Here is a 17,242-nt window from a genome sequence, read left to right as displayed (position 1 = left end):
GGTTCTCCTGGGGAGAACAACGGCCCTGATTTATTTAGCTGCCCATGGAAATGGCGGGGAAGCTTATTATGAGATGTATGGTGTGTCACAAGAGAGTGTTGCAGGTGAGAATTTTGGAAACAACACAGAGCTTAAAGAAATTATAAATACTAGACACAATTCTTACAAACCCCATTTGTAAAGGGTCACATAAAAATAATAATTTCCTTTGTTATGGAAGTTTAATAATTTAAAAGAATTTATGAATATCTACCAAAAGCGCATCTCACTTTGACCAAAACAGTGTGACATCACAGAACACATGAAAAATCTTTGTCTGTGCCTACCACAGGGGGTCCAGACAAACCTGGGTAAATGAGAGGGTGCCAATGGTAAGCCTGGGTTTTACCACAGGGGGCAAAGGGTAATTAGACCGAATGTGGCAGTAGGGTGGTTGATCCCCCAGGACCATCGGTGGATGTTGAGGGAGGCTGGCTCTCGGCACGCTCTCATTCCACCATGTGGTAAACGTATGGTGACTGCGAGCCAACGGGGGACATGCCAGCAGGTTTTAAATCATTGTCTTTCCATGCCTCCCGTGGCAGTTAATTGTGGAATTGAAGCTGATCTGCAGTTTGTGGATGGTGGAGAATTGTTAGTGAGGTCGGCAGGAGGGACAAAGAGCCGCTTTGACTGGACCACCAGCGGCTGGCATGCTGACCAAAAAACCTGTTCTATTTTTTCCTATCTGTCCCAAAGACCTGATTAGACCTGAACTGGTGGATCATGGGTCGCGATGAAGTTACGGTAATGCAAAGTGTAATGATAAGGTCATCAACCACAAAGAACAATACAGAGGAATTATGTACAGAAACGCTGTGATTAAATGCAAGCATTTGTAAGAATAACTGAAGCGGATGAGATTTTAATTGCTTTCCTCTGATCCCTAACCTACATTCAGTCATTAGAACATACTGTAACAAGAGTGATGCAGTTCTAGATCTCTCTTTGAGGACAGAAATGGCAAACTACGAATGTTGCAAAATAAAACCAACCAGTAATCGTAATTCAGAACACACAGTAGATTTACTTAAGTAATTTATAAGCCTGAATAAAGTGAATCTAGACAACATCAACCTAGAAGTCTTGCTACTGTGGTGCTACAGAGGTAGCCTTACAAATTGAATTTCCTGCTCCTTGGCTAATTTCTTTCACAGCAATTCTGCTATGCATCACAGGCTCTAAATAGCAATTGCCCATTGACCTTGATCTAAGACCAGCTTGCACAGTTTTACCCCATGAGAAAAAAGGCTACCCGGGCCGCATTTACACTCGGTAATCTCATGCATCTTGAGCTGATTGTTTAGCACAGCCAAGCATTAATACAAGCAAGATACATTGCAGCACTGCAGATTGCTATACAGTTATCCAAACTACATCACTAGGTGGTGTGTGATGCATAAGGGAGAGCCATAAGTGGTTAATGGTAAATTGGGACTTGGATGTAAGAAAACAACCTGACGCTTGAATGTACTTCCGTTGATGACCATAAGAGGGCAGTGAGTCGCAGCCGCTCATGGAAAACAAGTGAAGCCTCATCTTGGAATTGTTGACACAGCCAGAGAGACCGATGATAGCATGAGCGTTTTTTATGCTTTTCTAGACAGACTCTAACATTAATCGGACATATAAACAGATTATTGTTATATCAGCTTAGAGTCAGAGTCCACCCTTTTCAACAGAGGGAGAAAAGAAAAACCTTCCATGATGATGAGGAGAGAATTGAGCAACCACCATTTATTTCGTCATATTTCATTTATTTGTAAAATGAAGATCTCATCAGCTTCAGGCAACAGACAATATTTTCCTGTATATTAATCGTAAGTATAAAAATGATGTATTATATATTTGAAGTAATATATAATAATACATTGTTAATAGTATATTACAATATATTAAATAATACTTAAGGAACGGTCAATTTTCATATATTAAAAAAATATCAATAGGCTATAGAAATGTATGCTTTTATTAAGATGGCATTACATTTTCATGTGCCATTCCCATACACTCTCGGTTCTTATTTCTTTGCGCTTGAGTGGTTCTTCAGCGGTTCTATATAGCACCTCAGTCATCCCAAAGAACTGCTGAAGAACCACTGAAGCACCAAAATATGGTTCTATATAGTACTAAAAGTGTTTCCCCTTATGATTACGAGCCAAGAACCACTTTTAGATAGCACTTATTTTGAGTTTTTCATTTATATGTATCTGATGAGGTACAATGATAATTTTTATTTCATTCTTTGAACCACTAACAATATTACTACAAAATGTCAAATAAAAAGATTGTTCCTTTTTGCATTTATCTGCAGACAATGAGAACTGGACTAAAAGGTTTAAATAACAGAAAAGATGCTTTGTATTTTTTCACACCTCAAATAGAGTTCATATTCACGTTTAAGCAATAAAATAGTAATATCTGTAAATGTATTAGAAAGGGGCAAAAATTATGTTTTGTTCAGATTGGCATTCAGGCAATACCTGGATTTTTATCACAGTTTTCATGTGTCTTGTCATTCTGTCAGTCTTTCACATTGCTGCTGGATGACTGTACACACCACAATACATCTAGAAATGTTTAAATGCTTGTTTTGTAAGAGATAAGACAAAGCCTTAAAACAAGCATTAAATCGTTGTTTTTTGCGTATTTTAGTAGTTAGGGGATTTCTACCTATGCACTCTTCAAGCCTCCCATTTTGTGTGTGTTTGGATCGACGGTAGGGGGGTTTGTTATGAGGGTGGGCCTGATGATTTAAAGAGATGAGACAGACACTCTCAGACTCTGTGGGGATTGAAATATGTGTATGCTGTGTGTGTGCGCGCGTGCCATATATTGGCCACCGGAGGAAAAATCCAAAACACACTAAACTATAGAGAACCATAAATCAGATCTGGCTTAAAAAAAAAGCTGTCAGGACCGGTACATAACAAAAATAGATTATACCGTTAGTAGGGCAGTTGACAATGAATGAGCAGCTCTCTTTGAGCTGAGAGTCTAGATAGACATCGACCATGTGGGATTCTTATGCTTAAAAATGAGATGTAGGAGACATACAGTCATGATGAATCTGCACAATGGAACCGGTTACACATTTGTTGTGTTTGTGGGTGAAATATAAACAAACCTTGGCGTAGCTTTTCTAGCTGATCTGTTTTGATGGTTTAAGAACACTTGAAACAGATTGTTGTCTGGTCAGATATGTATACGCAGATGCCGCATTGTTCACTCCAGACACTCTTACGCTTCTACCATGTAGGATCAGAATGTCTTGGTTTGCATTGGCCACTTAAAAAATTGGCTAAACCAACTTTTATTGGTTTGTTTCCTATAAACTGTTGTATACAACATCGCAATGCATTATGGGATTCCCCACTGTACGCCAGATTTAACAAACAATGATCTACTGTCAAAGGTTACCAATAGGCCTACTATCAAGACACAAATTTAGACACTCATCCAATATGTCACAGATGAAAGGGTTTCCTTTCACTGAAATGTGTGAAACGCATTAATCACATGCAAAAGGCTGAATATTCGAGATATGTTGTTGCAGTCCTAACCACAGACTAAGCTGTTCTCCATCCAAAACTCATTTGTCATAATTAATAATAAAATGTGTGCTGTTAATTTGTTTAGATCTCGTGGCAACAACCTTTCTTGCCTGTGCAACACTCCAGTGCTACAACGGCAATAAGTGGCTTCTGGTTTAGCATTGTGTAACCTTTTGTGAAGTGTGTATACTTTGTTTGTGTGTGTGGGGCGGGGTTTATAACCTGGATTGCATGACGTTGTACATTCCCAGTCAGATTGAGGTAGAACACTGTAAAAAAAATCACAAATTATCTGGCAGCTGGGGCGCCAGAAAAATATCGTAAAATAAACATATTTTTCATGGTTTTCTTATAAATTTGCAGTCTTTTTCTGTAATTTTTTGTTCGTTTTTGCAGTATTTCAGATACATGAATTTTTTTACATTCTACAAGAAAAATCTTTAAAAAACTAAATAACAGTAACAACTTTACATTTACAGATTTGTACAGTGTATGCTGTAAAAAAAATAAAACAATGTGCAGTGTAAGAAGTATATTTTAAAATCTACAGTATGAGTGATAACTAGCTCACAAGATGGGAATCATGCAGGCATATTATTAGAAAAATACGGTAAGATTCCAGCATCCAGGGCGCCAAAAGAGAACTTCAAATAATTATAAAATTAAATGTTACACCCAACTTGTAAATTTGCAGGTTATGTCTGTAATTTCACATTTTTACCACGTTTCAAAAAACATACCAATTCTGTAAAATAAAATAGTGTAGCTTACCGGGCATAACAACAGAGCAATGTGTGCGTGCAAACATTTTTAATATTAATTTGTTTTATAATTCTGTTGTTATTGTGTTTTTTATGTAATTGTGTGTCTTCCTGCCAGGTCTGCCTCGAAAAAGAGTCTCAAGGGACATCTTGGTTAAATAAATAAATAATAAACACATACTTACAGGAAAAACAACATGAACCTCACATGTTTTTGCTCGTGTGGACAACATGTCACCACCTGCTTCACATGGGATTTAACAGTAAGTGGGATTCACCCCAAAATTGTTTAAAACCACATATTTTTGCACATGTGAAATTCATGCAAGGTTTCTGTAAGGCCTGCCACTAGGGGGCTTTATGTCCTCGTATGGTCAATTCCCCAATGTACAATATCTATCCCTTTAAAAATCTCCCAAATGCACTCAAATCCAATGGACAGAACTGATCTGGGAAACACAATGACTGTACCGCTAAGCACAAAATCGTTTTTTCCATCCCAGGAACAAATGGAGACGAGAACTGTGAGACTAAGCACTTCTGAAGTGAGGAAAATGAAAGCGGTGAGGGCAAAAGCTCAACTGACAATTAGCAGTGCTTGTACTCTTAACCTCTGCTTCGTGAGTGGTTACCCTGCGAATCCTTCACAATGAGAATATGTGTTTGAGCAAGACAGGTGAAGGAGGAAGAGACAGATATGCACTCCTACATGAACTAAGTGATAATAACTTGGCTGTTTAGCATAGCCCCATTCGCCCCACACTGTGCCCCAAAATCACAGCCAATCACCTGAACCGTAAATATCATGTGACGTACCAATTTGGAGTTGCAGGTAAATGACATCATGACAATGTCTATTGTCTGATGGATTCCCAAGAATTGTGGAAGAGCACGATGCTAGCAACACCCAATCAAACTGGTCATAAAATGGACTGTAAGTTCCTATGAATAAAAGATCTGCATAACGCCTAAACATACGGCATCCTTTGGCAGGAACGAAACTAGGCTGTGCTTACCCAGCCAAACCTTGACCCTTTGGATAATACCCACATCTTTAGACCAAAGCAGAGAGCAACAGCAGGAGAGGTACAGCATTTTCACAGCATTTATGGACGAGAGCCAAGGCCTCATTTCCCATTGCTGGCTTACAATGAAATAAGCTCTGTGATTTATGAGAGCGCTCTAGGAAATCATAAATTAAAAACTACTTAGGATTAGAACAGACATATTGTCAAAAATGTGATTACCTATTGTTTTGCATACTGAGATATTGAGCCAACAGAAGTGAAAACGTCAATCCAAGTGTTTAATCCACGTTTGTCCGGCGTTCTAGCCGATAACAAATGGTCCTTTATGTGCAACTCTTCGTTCTGTTTACCAGTAACAAGGCTACATTTTACATCCAGACTTCTCAAGTTTACATCATTACAGGTTCATGTTTATTCAACCGATTCATTTTGCCAGCTAACTGGACAAATTCAAGCAGGAGAGTTCATGAGAGTCCAATCAAGCGTTTTTATTCAGAAGCGTGCTTACGAGTGCTGCGACGAGATAACCAAAAGAATCTGAATTGAAATTGAATTGAATATCGTTTCGGTTCAGCGTGAATTCAAAAGCACATTTATGTCTCCGGCAGCCACCAGAGAAGCAGCCAAGATGCTCAATTACCTAGAGTTTTTAAGTAAAACGGGTTCCAAGTAATTCTTCGGGCTGGGAGGATTGTGAACGGCGAATTTGTAGGAACACATTTTTCCGCACGCCTTACTGTGTTTTAAACGCTCTGGGTGTGAATGCTCTCTGACTCCACGGAGATACAAGAGAAGACTCCAACAGCGAGTTGATTAGTCCCCGCGTGTGAATGAAGTCTAATTAAAGCCAAGAAACATCACGGACTGGATCATTGAACCACAGACGCACATATTAAAACGCAACCGCTCTTTTTATTTGATGGATATGTTTATCAAATTTTCAGATAAATTGGCCACAATGACTCTTGGAGCCAAAATAAAGAATGTTAATTAAAGACTATGTTGCGAATTCAATTATTCATCACAGTGCTGTGTTTGTTTTTAATCTTCTCGCGCCTGATCAGAAGTTGTGTTGCTTGGCAATGTGCGGCACTGCTAAATCAATTAATATGACAAAGAATGGGCTACATGGGGATAACTTCAGGCAAGGAATATTTATCTCCGAGTGCGACATAATTACAGAAAAGTCACTATAGGATTTCATTTATAATTCATAAACTTTTAGATATTCTGCTGTTGATGAATCGTTTACATGCTGGTGTGTACTGACCCAATATGTTTTCTGAGTTTCACCCGAGTGTGGATGGAGTTCTGGAATACATGCCATTTATTGAACATATGTGTATGTTTGTTTGCAAAATTGCAATTGCTAAAGATTGTTGACAACATTAAGTTTGACGTATTGGAGCAGTGTATTAAACATAGTGTAAAGTAAAAAGAATATCACTTTTGACTGGTCAAACAATGGACCAATCATTAGAAGCTTGGGGGCGGGGCATCTCATCGCAATACATTTGAAAATCAGTACATTCTGCTAATCTATTTGTGTTATATACTGGAGCATGTCTGCACTTTTTAAAATATTACTGAGCACAACAGTATGGCTATTTTTTTACTATTTCCGTGCCATTTATGAAGTTAATTTATTTATGAAGTGTACTCACAGACACAGGATTAGAAGATAATAGCGGTTTTCTGGGTGCTTTTACTGCCGGATTTCAAGTAAATTAATCATAAAAAATAACAAACACTAAAGATATGAGGCTTGTGCCCTTTCACAAGCTTTCACTGAAAACAGCCAAATGCAAACGCATTTCATCTAAGTGTTATGAAATATTAATCTCCTTTGATGTATTTTAAGTAACCTACAAGGAATAAAGTATCTGATATCAAGCTTTTTAATTTAAGTTATTAAAAGTTGTTATCCACATAAAAACAACACAGTTTGTTGAATAGGCCCAACAACAATATTTAACAATAAACACACACAATATGCCAGAACTAATATAATTTTGTTTAACCTAATTACAGAAGCTTAAATGTTTTTTGTTTTGTTTCGTTGCTGAGAAAACGTGATCAGAATACACCATAACTTTCTGCTCTACACTGTGTGTGAGTGTAGCTCCACAAGGGCTTTTTCACGCTCTCTGACTGAACTGGTGTAAAGGTGAGAGAGATAAAAGATGGAAGACTGCTGTTACCCCGCTGTCTATCTGTCAGCACTGATAACAGACATAAGACTGTGTCCTTCTGAGCAGACGCAGAGAGAAAACGAGAAAGTTACGAGAGACTGCAAGACTGCACAGTGGAATATTCCAGCGAGCTGTTTGATAGCGATCAGTGTAATGGCACAGAGAAACGCTCAGGGTGTGGAGGACACTATCTAAGGCGTGGGTTTGCTTACTAATAAACCCATCTGCTCGACCCTCTGCAATCTTTAGCAATTCAGGATTTTTGCTTGTGTAGAGATGAGTGTTTTGGAATGGTTTTAATGTTGATGGTTCATAATGGTATTTTAATGGAAACCATTAGAATTAGGCTACTTTGAAGGTTTCTATTGGGTTTCTATAGATTTTTTTAAAATGGGATTATCCTTCTGATATTCTTTTTTTGTCATCCCAACCATACATAATTTTATTTATTCAGTTAGATTATTTTAATCTATTTTAGTGTTACCCCAATTGTCCACCACCCCATCAGAACAAACTTAGTGCTATTAAGATTCACACTCACATCTATTTCATTTCATAGACTTAAAAACGGTAAATTACATCTGTGATGAATCCAAAATCAGGATATTCTTTTAGTCTAAGTCTGTATCAAATTAGCTTTAATTTAGTTTATTTTCTGAAAGGGTTCAAATGGGAGAATTCTTGCTGATTTTGCTGAATGCAGGAATATGCTGAGTACGCCTACATTTGCACAACTTAAACGTTGTATCCAACACTAGTTTATCAAATATCTGGGGCTGCAGCTGCGTCCTTGTTTTTAAATGTCACTTCTCCAAAACACGGACAACGGTTCAATGCGGGACGCATGTTAAATCGAGGTGTGCTCCTCGCGTCATCCATCTCGCACTCCTCCGCACACTGAGAAGCAGAGGAAGAGAGAAAGAATTCTGCTTATTCTAAAATGTTCAGCCGTTAATGAACGAACTATTTCTACGCTTGCAGAAACGCCAGCCCAAAAATAATTCTCGGGCATTAGTGCAAGGTTGTACTTGCTTAGCCATACATCTTGTTCTCAGGAGACACATTCGTGGAATCGTAAATAGAAATATGAAATGACGATGCTCTCAGCTTTTTCCCCTCAGGCCTTTATGCGTTCTTCAAGGCTGGCATTGAGCTAAAGTTAAGCAGACCTTAGAAATCCGATAAGAGACAGCCAGTCGAATCAGAGAGGATCTTTTTTAAACAGCGATTATTTCACAATTCTACAAGAGCAAAAATTAAGACAGGTGGTGGAAGATAAGTGGCCAATTGGCCACAGTTTTAAATCACGAAGTGAAAGTACCAAGCATCATTGCATTTCGATAAGCCGCGGGCCAGTCCGCCTCGTCGCTGTGCCAGAACCTCCAGGGACACACTAGACTCCAAACGGATGGTCTGTCACTTCCATAATAACCTGAAATAAGTAGCAGATTGGTTAAAATAGCATTAGCGGCTTCACACTTTGTACTAAATGCAATATTGGCTTTGTCCTCACTTCATTTATGATAGTTTTATCTCATTTGTTAGTATAAGTTAAGCTAACGTGTTCTCTGGGTGAAGACTTAAAAAATAGTGCTATATAGCACTAAAAGGGGTTCTTGGCTCGTAATGGTTCATTGGGATGACTGAGGTGCTATATAGAACCTTATGTGGGCTTTACAAGTTCTTTATATGGAAACGGAGCTACATAGCACCTCGGTCACCCCAAAGAATCCATGAAAAACCACTAAGCACCAAGATATGGTGCTAGCACCAAAAGTGGTCCCCGTATGATTACGAGCAAAGAACCAACTTAGCCTACTAGCTATACAGCACCATTTTTTATGATCACATGATTTAAATGGACAGTGCACACAAAATTAAAGTTATTCTTTATTTCATCACTATGCACGCACTGCCATGATACTCCAGATTAAATAATTAAATATTTATTTTTAATTCATTGGAGGTGGATTGGGGACTATGGGCAGCTGTAGTCCCCATTCACTTTTATTTGAAGAATGAGAAAGATGACCCCTCAAACAGTGTGAAAATAATATTTTTACAAACAGAGGCTTGGGACATTAAATATGTATGCGTTTGAACATAGCTTTAAATCAGATTTCATTTGCCTGGCTTCTATTCAACCTGTTTGGACTATCTTTCGACATTTTTGCTCCTAGAAAAGTTTGGATAGTGTTTGCTCAAAAACAAAAATGTTGAGAAACTCTGGCTGAATTTAGAGCCAGAACCCTATGAGGCCAAGTAATGAATGCTTGCCAGAGTCCCATCACAACAAGAGGTAAATAGCATAATTTGGTTTGGAAGCAATGCAAGTCTAAGACCATTTTGAACGAAATAGCTTCACGCGGCAAAGGCGGAGGTGAAAAAGAAAGGAGCTCGGATATGAAGGACAAGAAAATGTTCACATTGAATTTGACTTAAGGATCTATAGGAAGAGCACAAAGCAAAGACGGTCGACGTTTCTGCGGCTCAGCGGGGAATAAGCTGTAATTTCAGCTCTTTTTTTTGTTTTAATAGACCTGTAATCAGTCTAAATCCAGCTTCTTGGCTCTGCGGGCATTCGGCATGCTATGCGTGCATGCGCTAGCGTCCATGCGCCTTTGTGTTGTAATGGACTGCAGGATACCACGGTTATGTTTGAGCACAACAGGATGTAACAGCAGTCATTTTCATTCTCGATCTCGCTTTTCAAACAAGGTCTGCAGTTACCGTTTGCATGCACTTTTTCTTGATCTCTCTCTCTCTCTCTTGGTTCCTCTTTTCCACTTATCTCTCTTATTATTCATGAACTATTATTGGGTTACGGAGAACAAGGGTTTACCTGCGATAAGCTTTTAAACTAGCAGCCATTGAATAGGGATTCAATGATCACATTAATGATCTATGACACATTTTATGTAGGCCTATTTATTTTTTATTTTAGGAAATTATATTCAACAAATTATCTAATATTATATTATATAATTATAATTATATTATATATTATTATATAAACAAGGGTTTACCTGCGATAAGCTTTTAAACTAGCAGTCATTGAATAGGGATTCAATGATCACATTAATGATCTATGACACATTTTATGTAGGCCTATTTATTTTTTATTTTAGGAAATTATATTCAACAAATTATCTAATTTCAGCCTAAAATGTATTTTTAACTGAAATATATTGTAGCATTTAAAAAAGTGTTCAAAATATGTTTATTTACAAAAATAATGTTTAAAAATTGTGTATTTTACATGTGTTTTATTGTGTTAGTTAGCTGTTTTTTCTAATATGGAATCAGAACAACCTAACCGAGTTATCTGTTTTTGCAAATAAACTTTTCACAAATGGCTCCCTAGTTTTAAAATGGGTTAACATGCTCTATTTCATGCATTCTGACTTCTTTACACTGTTAAACGTGCTGGCTTCTCATGCTTAACATGGTCGACTTGCTAAAAAACGAGTTGGACTAATGTCGTTGTATTTCTGCTTGATACAGACCCCTAGCACACATTTTTTCTAAGTCTGGATTCGTGTTTCAGGGGACCTATTCCATTTATTATTCATTAAATGCTGGGTTTGGAGATTGTTTGAAACTAATCGATGGCGCGGTCCCGCCACTAAAAGATGCCGGACATGTTCTGCATGCGGTAAGTCAACGTAAGTTATATGTCTGTTTTGTTGTCAATTGACATGTACGTGCATAATGTAAACAACAGGAAGGGATAATGCGACGATGTATTGTGTGCTCGTGCTGTATCCACCCTCCCGCCAATTGTATAGTATTGTTTGGTTTAACGAACGTGTCCACATACGTCTATTACTGTAACACCATTAGATATTTATGAAAACGTTTCAGTTTATGAAATGTAAGAAACCTTATTGCAGGCAAGGAAAAATAATTTTGCAAAAAATCAAAAGCTCTAGATTTTACTTAAACACAGAATGACTTTAAACATATTAAAAAAACATTAAAAAATTGTATTACATTCATTTCTTAATGCATGTAGCAGTGTAGGTTTGTGCTCAAAGTATTAATCTTTCTTTATGAATGAGATTTAATTCAGTTTCTTAATGGCTGATTATAGTGCTCTGTTTATAACGCCTACATTATAATATGGTAAAAACTTCCTCATTGTGCGTTATACGACCTTTTATGAACAGATTGAATTTACTCTCACGCTCCTGCATATAAGTGAGTAATATCCGTGCCAGCGTTTGCCAAGTCACGTGGCCATATGGTGATTAATTTAATCCGCAACTGCTGTTATCACTGGTAGGGTGTTTACGGCAATGCAGTGATGGAGGGTTCAAATAATACCATTCATAGAAACATCAGGGAAGCTATGGAAGGAAGCAAGACTTTATTTCTGCTATCTGTTTTCAGGCTTCACTGTGGAAATAACTATGGAAACGACTTCTTTTGTTTCATAAGATGTTATCAGTAATTTTTAACCTTATCTCCTTCTGTTCATGGTTGCATTGGTTACAAACGATATCAGTTCTTTCAAATGGAAAAAAAGACACAGAGTTTGATCAAACAATTGATAAGCATTGGCAAGAACGATTTTTGCATAGCTATAAACAAGTGTAAGATAATATTAAAATTATGAATCTAAGCCACAAGAGAATTTTGAGATAAGTTTTATGTAAAAACCGACCAGATTTGCCTACAAAATTCTATATATAATTTAGGCTGGCAAAACAAAAAGATTAAACCATTTTTACGTAGAAAGAGAAATTCAACTGTACATACAGTATAGCCATTTCAAGAACCATATAAAGTTAAAAATGATTCCTGATAAGAAATGTATTATTTCCTGAATCGTTATTTTCACTACAGTGCAAACTCTGCAGCGATTCATAACAGATCCTCACAGATGGTCCATTAATATGACAGGAACCAAAGTGCATCAGAACAGAAAGGCCCAGAGCATTACAGACGAACAGAGAGCAAATACATCCCACTTTCCCTCCTCTTTTATACACATAAGATGTTTTATAAATAGTATGTGCTTTTCGAGTTTTGGATTACAGTGCGTTCTACACTTTATCTGATGCAGAACGGTGATAAAGACACTTGTACACTTGGTAAGCTGCAAGTCAGTCGATACACAAATAATGGGGATTTCCTTTTACAAAACTGTGTTGTTAACCTGCGACATGAAAGGAGATTCAGTTTGCTAAATCAACACAGAGTAGCTCGCCAACAAAACAGATCTGTGTGGTTCAGATCTATACATTATTCATTCCATTAAATTGCATCTTGTTTATAAGTTCAGGGTGAGGAATTTGGAACATTAAAGCTTATCATTCTGACAACAGCTCTGTGTAAAAATGACTGCCTGGATCGACAGAGAATGTGTTTCCGAATGTTTACAGAGGATTATGTGGGATTGTGCGGAATGTGCCAGTCATAAATTGAGCAGCAAAAATCTGATTAAGTTTTGTTAAACATTTTATTTCTACTGCTTAAGAAACTTTCATTTACAGGATCAGATGAAATCCTTATCATGTAAACTAATCCTAATCGTAAATAAAAAAGACCAAAGACATCTCAGCAATGGGTGCAAACATCCAAAATTAGTATGTGAATGCAATTCCTTTCTGAGATTCTATTAGACTGCGAATCAGGATGCAAAGTAAATTGTCGACAAGGGAAAAATAATGGTATGAAAGACCTGTAAGAACAACGAATGAAATGACAGCCCATTCTAAAGTGATAGTTTACCCCAAAATAAATCATTCAGTCTTCATTTACTCACCCTCTTGATATTTCAAACCTGACTTTCTTCTGCGAAAACACAAAAGAAGATATTTTGAAGAATGTTGGTAGCAAACAAAAGCAGTACCCATTCACTTCCATTTAATAGACACAAATCCTACCCAAGTCAATGGGTATTTACATTTACATTTACATGGAAGCAATTGGAACAACATATGGACAACAAAAAGCATAATCGCGATAAAAGCAAACTGGTCTCACATAGCCTACACAGTACCAGACACAGCTACATTTTGTTTGGAGTAGAAAAGAGATAGAAGTCAGAACTGATCAATCATGTTTTCAGACGATTCTTAAAGATGGCTACAGAATCTACTGAACTTGTAGCGGGGGCAGATCATTCCATAAATGTGGAACCGATCAGGAGAAGGTACATGAGAGAGATTTTTTACCTTTTTGTGATGGCACCACAAGACGTCGTTCGTTTGCAAAACGTATTGCTGTTGTTCGGTTACCAACATTCTTTAAAATATCTTATTTTGTGTACTGTAGAAGAAAGAAAGTCAGACAGGATTGAAATGACAACAGGGTCAGTAATTTATAAAAGAATTACAATTTTTGGACTATACTTTTAGGGGGCTTGAATTTGTCTGGTCCAGGCTGGATGAGGTCTGTGACCATCCTGACTGTCAGCTGTTGGTACCAATGTCGATCTAGCCAACCTTCTTTGTTGACCTGGTGAGAACAGAGATACAGCTGGATAGTAAGATGTTGTTATCTTCAGGGTTGGCTTTGAGAAGCTCCAAAGAGAGATGAATCACCACCCAAAGAAATTTTCGTCGCCTGTTTGACTTAAACTAAAACAAGTATTTTAGACATTATCACATTTTCAGGTTATTTGACAAAACACTTTTCACTCTACAGTAGCCAAACATGAAAGACTCCCTATGAAATGTCTCTATGTTCTCGCTCTCATTTCACTAATGTTCGCAAGCTGTTTTTAAAGCATTACAAATTCCACAGCACAAAGCAAATTCCACACTTTGAGAATTTCAGGCTTTCGGATTTAGAATTCAACCGAAGCTCAAAAGCTCCGCTGGAGGAAATTCTGTTGACAAAACTTACATAATCAACAGAGAAATTCTTAAGCATGACTTCTGTTGACACCTGTTTGATCAGAGGCCGTGGATATGCAGCACAAGGCCTCCTACCGACTTCTAAGCATGAGGTTTCTTTTCTCTTTTATCTAGGATGAGAAAAGGTTCCAAATGGGACCGTCGTTCCCGCTCCAGGAAGTCTGATATCCATATTTGCGGTGTATTCAGAGCTCCCATACTTGGTGGACTTGTAGAGAAAAACATGAGCGTGGAGAAGAAAGGCGCAAAACAGCCCTCTGTTTTATGAATTTTTTTCAAGATCATGTGTGTATAAATGTATGGGTGTCAATAAAAATATGTGTCAGTCCCTCCCACTTTGCATTTCATCGAGAAAGTTGTGAAGTCAATTCTGTCAGACTAGTACACAGACACGTTAAACCAGATCAGAGGTGAATATTTTGACAAGATGCAGACTTTAATGTGCACTCGCTCCCTGCAACGCAGCTGTCCGAAAATGATAGTTTTCTTAAAACTTGACACTTTTGGAAAGAGTTTGAGGTTTGGGTTGAAAGGTGGTCTGGAACATTAAGCATTACCATTGTAGCATTACGATCTTGATATCCATGCTTTTACACACTTCTACAGTAAATATGCAAATAGAACTGTCCCAGGATAATGATGTAACTATGACATATAACATTATGTCATCATTCCATCATATTCCATCATTCAATCATTTATTTCCCAGTTGCTGAAATGCGTTCCTTGTTTCCGTTTGGTGAAATGGGTTTTCAACAGAAGATATATACAATATGAATCATTCATGAATCATTACCCTAATCGTGAAAACATTTGAACCACATTGTAGTCAATAGCCACCTCTAAATATTTAATGAAAAGTACGGAAGGCGACATAAAAACAGTAATGAATCACGGATACGAAAACAGTGTGTTGTGTGTTTATCTTCTCTGGCTTAAGGAACATTAATCACAAACCTCACCATATGGTTGATTTTGATTCAAAGAACTGAGTCACCTGGACAACATATTAACTCAAGGCTGTTTCTCTTTTGCTCTGCTGTTTCTTCACTATACCGCGGTAATGTCAAAGAGAAGAGACAGCTAACAACTACAGCAAGTAGATGTTATTACATAAATTGACCAATTTAAATTATTTCATCGAATGAGTAACATTTTTATATGAGTAATTTGTTCCAAATCAACGTGGATTCAAAAATGACCCTATTTATTTCCCTAATGCCTAATATTCATCAAGCTGAAATAATAACGCTGCCTGTGCTGAATCTCTTTAATGTTTTAACCCTTTCCCTCCAACCACCTGAATAAATTCTACTTTAACGCCCACTTTAAACAATCGAAAAAATATATTTAAGGCAGTACATCGCACAAGATTTCTGCCAATGTCTTATTAATCTTGAGGACCTTTAGAGTAGTATTGCAAACGTTGTATCTTCGAAGAGTATTTTGTATGATCATATTTATAAAAGAAAGATATAGCTGTACGATTCCTTCCGAAATCATACGGGTTGTGTGGGGGCGAGGCTGAACTAAAGCACATTGTCAGATAAAGACAGACATCAGTTGCTTTCACCTCATGTGGTTCATGTCCGGCATCTTTTAGTGCTGAGACGGCTCCATATATCAGTTTCAAACGATCTCCAAATCCAGCGTTATATCCACCGTTTATACAACATTCATCACCCATATACAGTGAACAAACAAACACCTGAACATCGCGAACATATGCTCTCTCTCTCCTGCACACAAGTTAAAGTGACGTCTGCGCTTGCTCCTTCTCAGACAAATTGTTAGAAAACAGTTTCAAATGTTTAAAAAAACTTTCTGAAACCTGTACGATCGCTGGGGGAATGAGCACAGAAATACTAAGTTATATGCCCACTCGTTTTTTGACAAGTTGACCATGTTATGCATGAGAAGTCAGAATGCATGACACATTGTTGCAGCACCCCTTTAAAAAATATAAAAAACAAATGCTCTTTATGATTGATTTAAGAGAGCAAACAGCTCTGGGGTCTCTTAGATACAACTTTTTCTATTATGGTATTCAGTGATGTCAGAGAATTGTCAGTTCCAAATTTGTTTTCGACCATACAAAGAATGTACAGTATACAGGTTTGGAACAACTAGAGTTTGTAATTCATGACTGAATTTTAATTTAGAGGGTGAATACATTATGACAGAATTGTCATTTTTGGGTGGAATCTCCCTATAAAGCAGCACAATTTCCAGAAAATAATCAGAAGACTTGCATCTTGCATACAGAACACAAACGACTAAAATGATTTAATTTTACTTGTGATAAACCTTTTGTCTGCATTCTCCAATTCATTTAACTTTCTTTTCATTTTAAGTCTGAAATATCCTTGATGAATTAGGCATAAAAAAGAATACGTCACAAAGTCTTATGATATATTACATTTTAGACCTTTTAAATGTGAGAAGCTTTGCGGACCAAATAGTTAACCAACACGTAATGGCTTCTGCATCTTTTTGGAAGACGAATTCAGATAAAATGTGACTTTTTTCTGTATTTGTCAGAGAGATCAGCTTTACTCAGCTCCTCTAAATGATTACTTAAAAAGTTGTCTTTCAATATATTCCATAAGCCACATATATACAAATTCAAACATTAAGCTGATAACTATGCTTTTGAAATCAATGAATACAATACAAATAATATACAATTATTCATAAAATATTTTCATTCAGAGCTCTGGGGGCAGAAAGCCAGTTGACTTCTTTCGAAGCATAAGTTTAAAGAAAATAAAACAAGAGAAGTTTAAACTTATATAAAAAAAG

The sequence above is a fragment of the Triplophysa dalaica genome, chromosome 2, assembly GCF_015846415.1.
Source record: "Triplophysa dalaica isolate WHDGS20190420 chromosome 2, ASM1584641v1, whole genome shotgun sequence".
Classification (NCBI taxonomy): domain Eukaryota; kingdom Metazoa; phylum Chordata; class Actinopteri; order Cypriniformes; family Nemacheilidae; genus Triplophysa; species Triplophysa dalaica.
The sequence above is the reverse complement of the archived record's forward strand: the minus strand, read 5'-3'. Positions refer to the sequence as shown.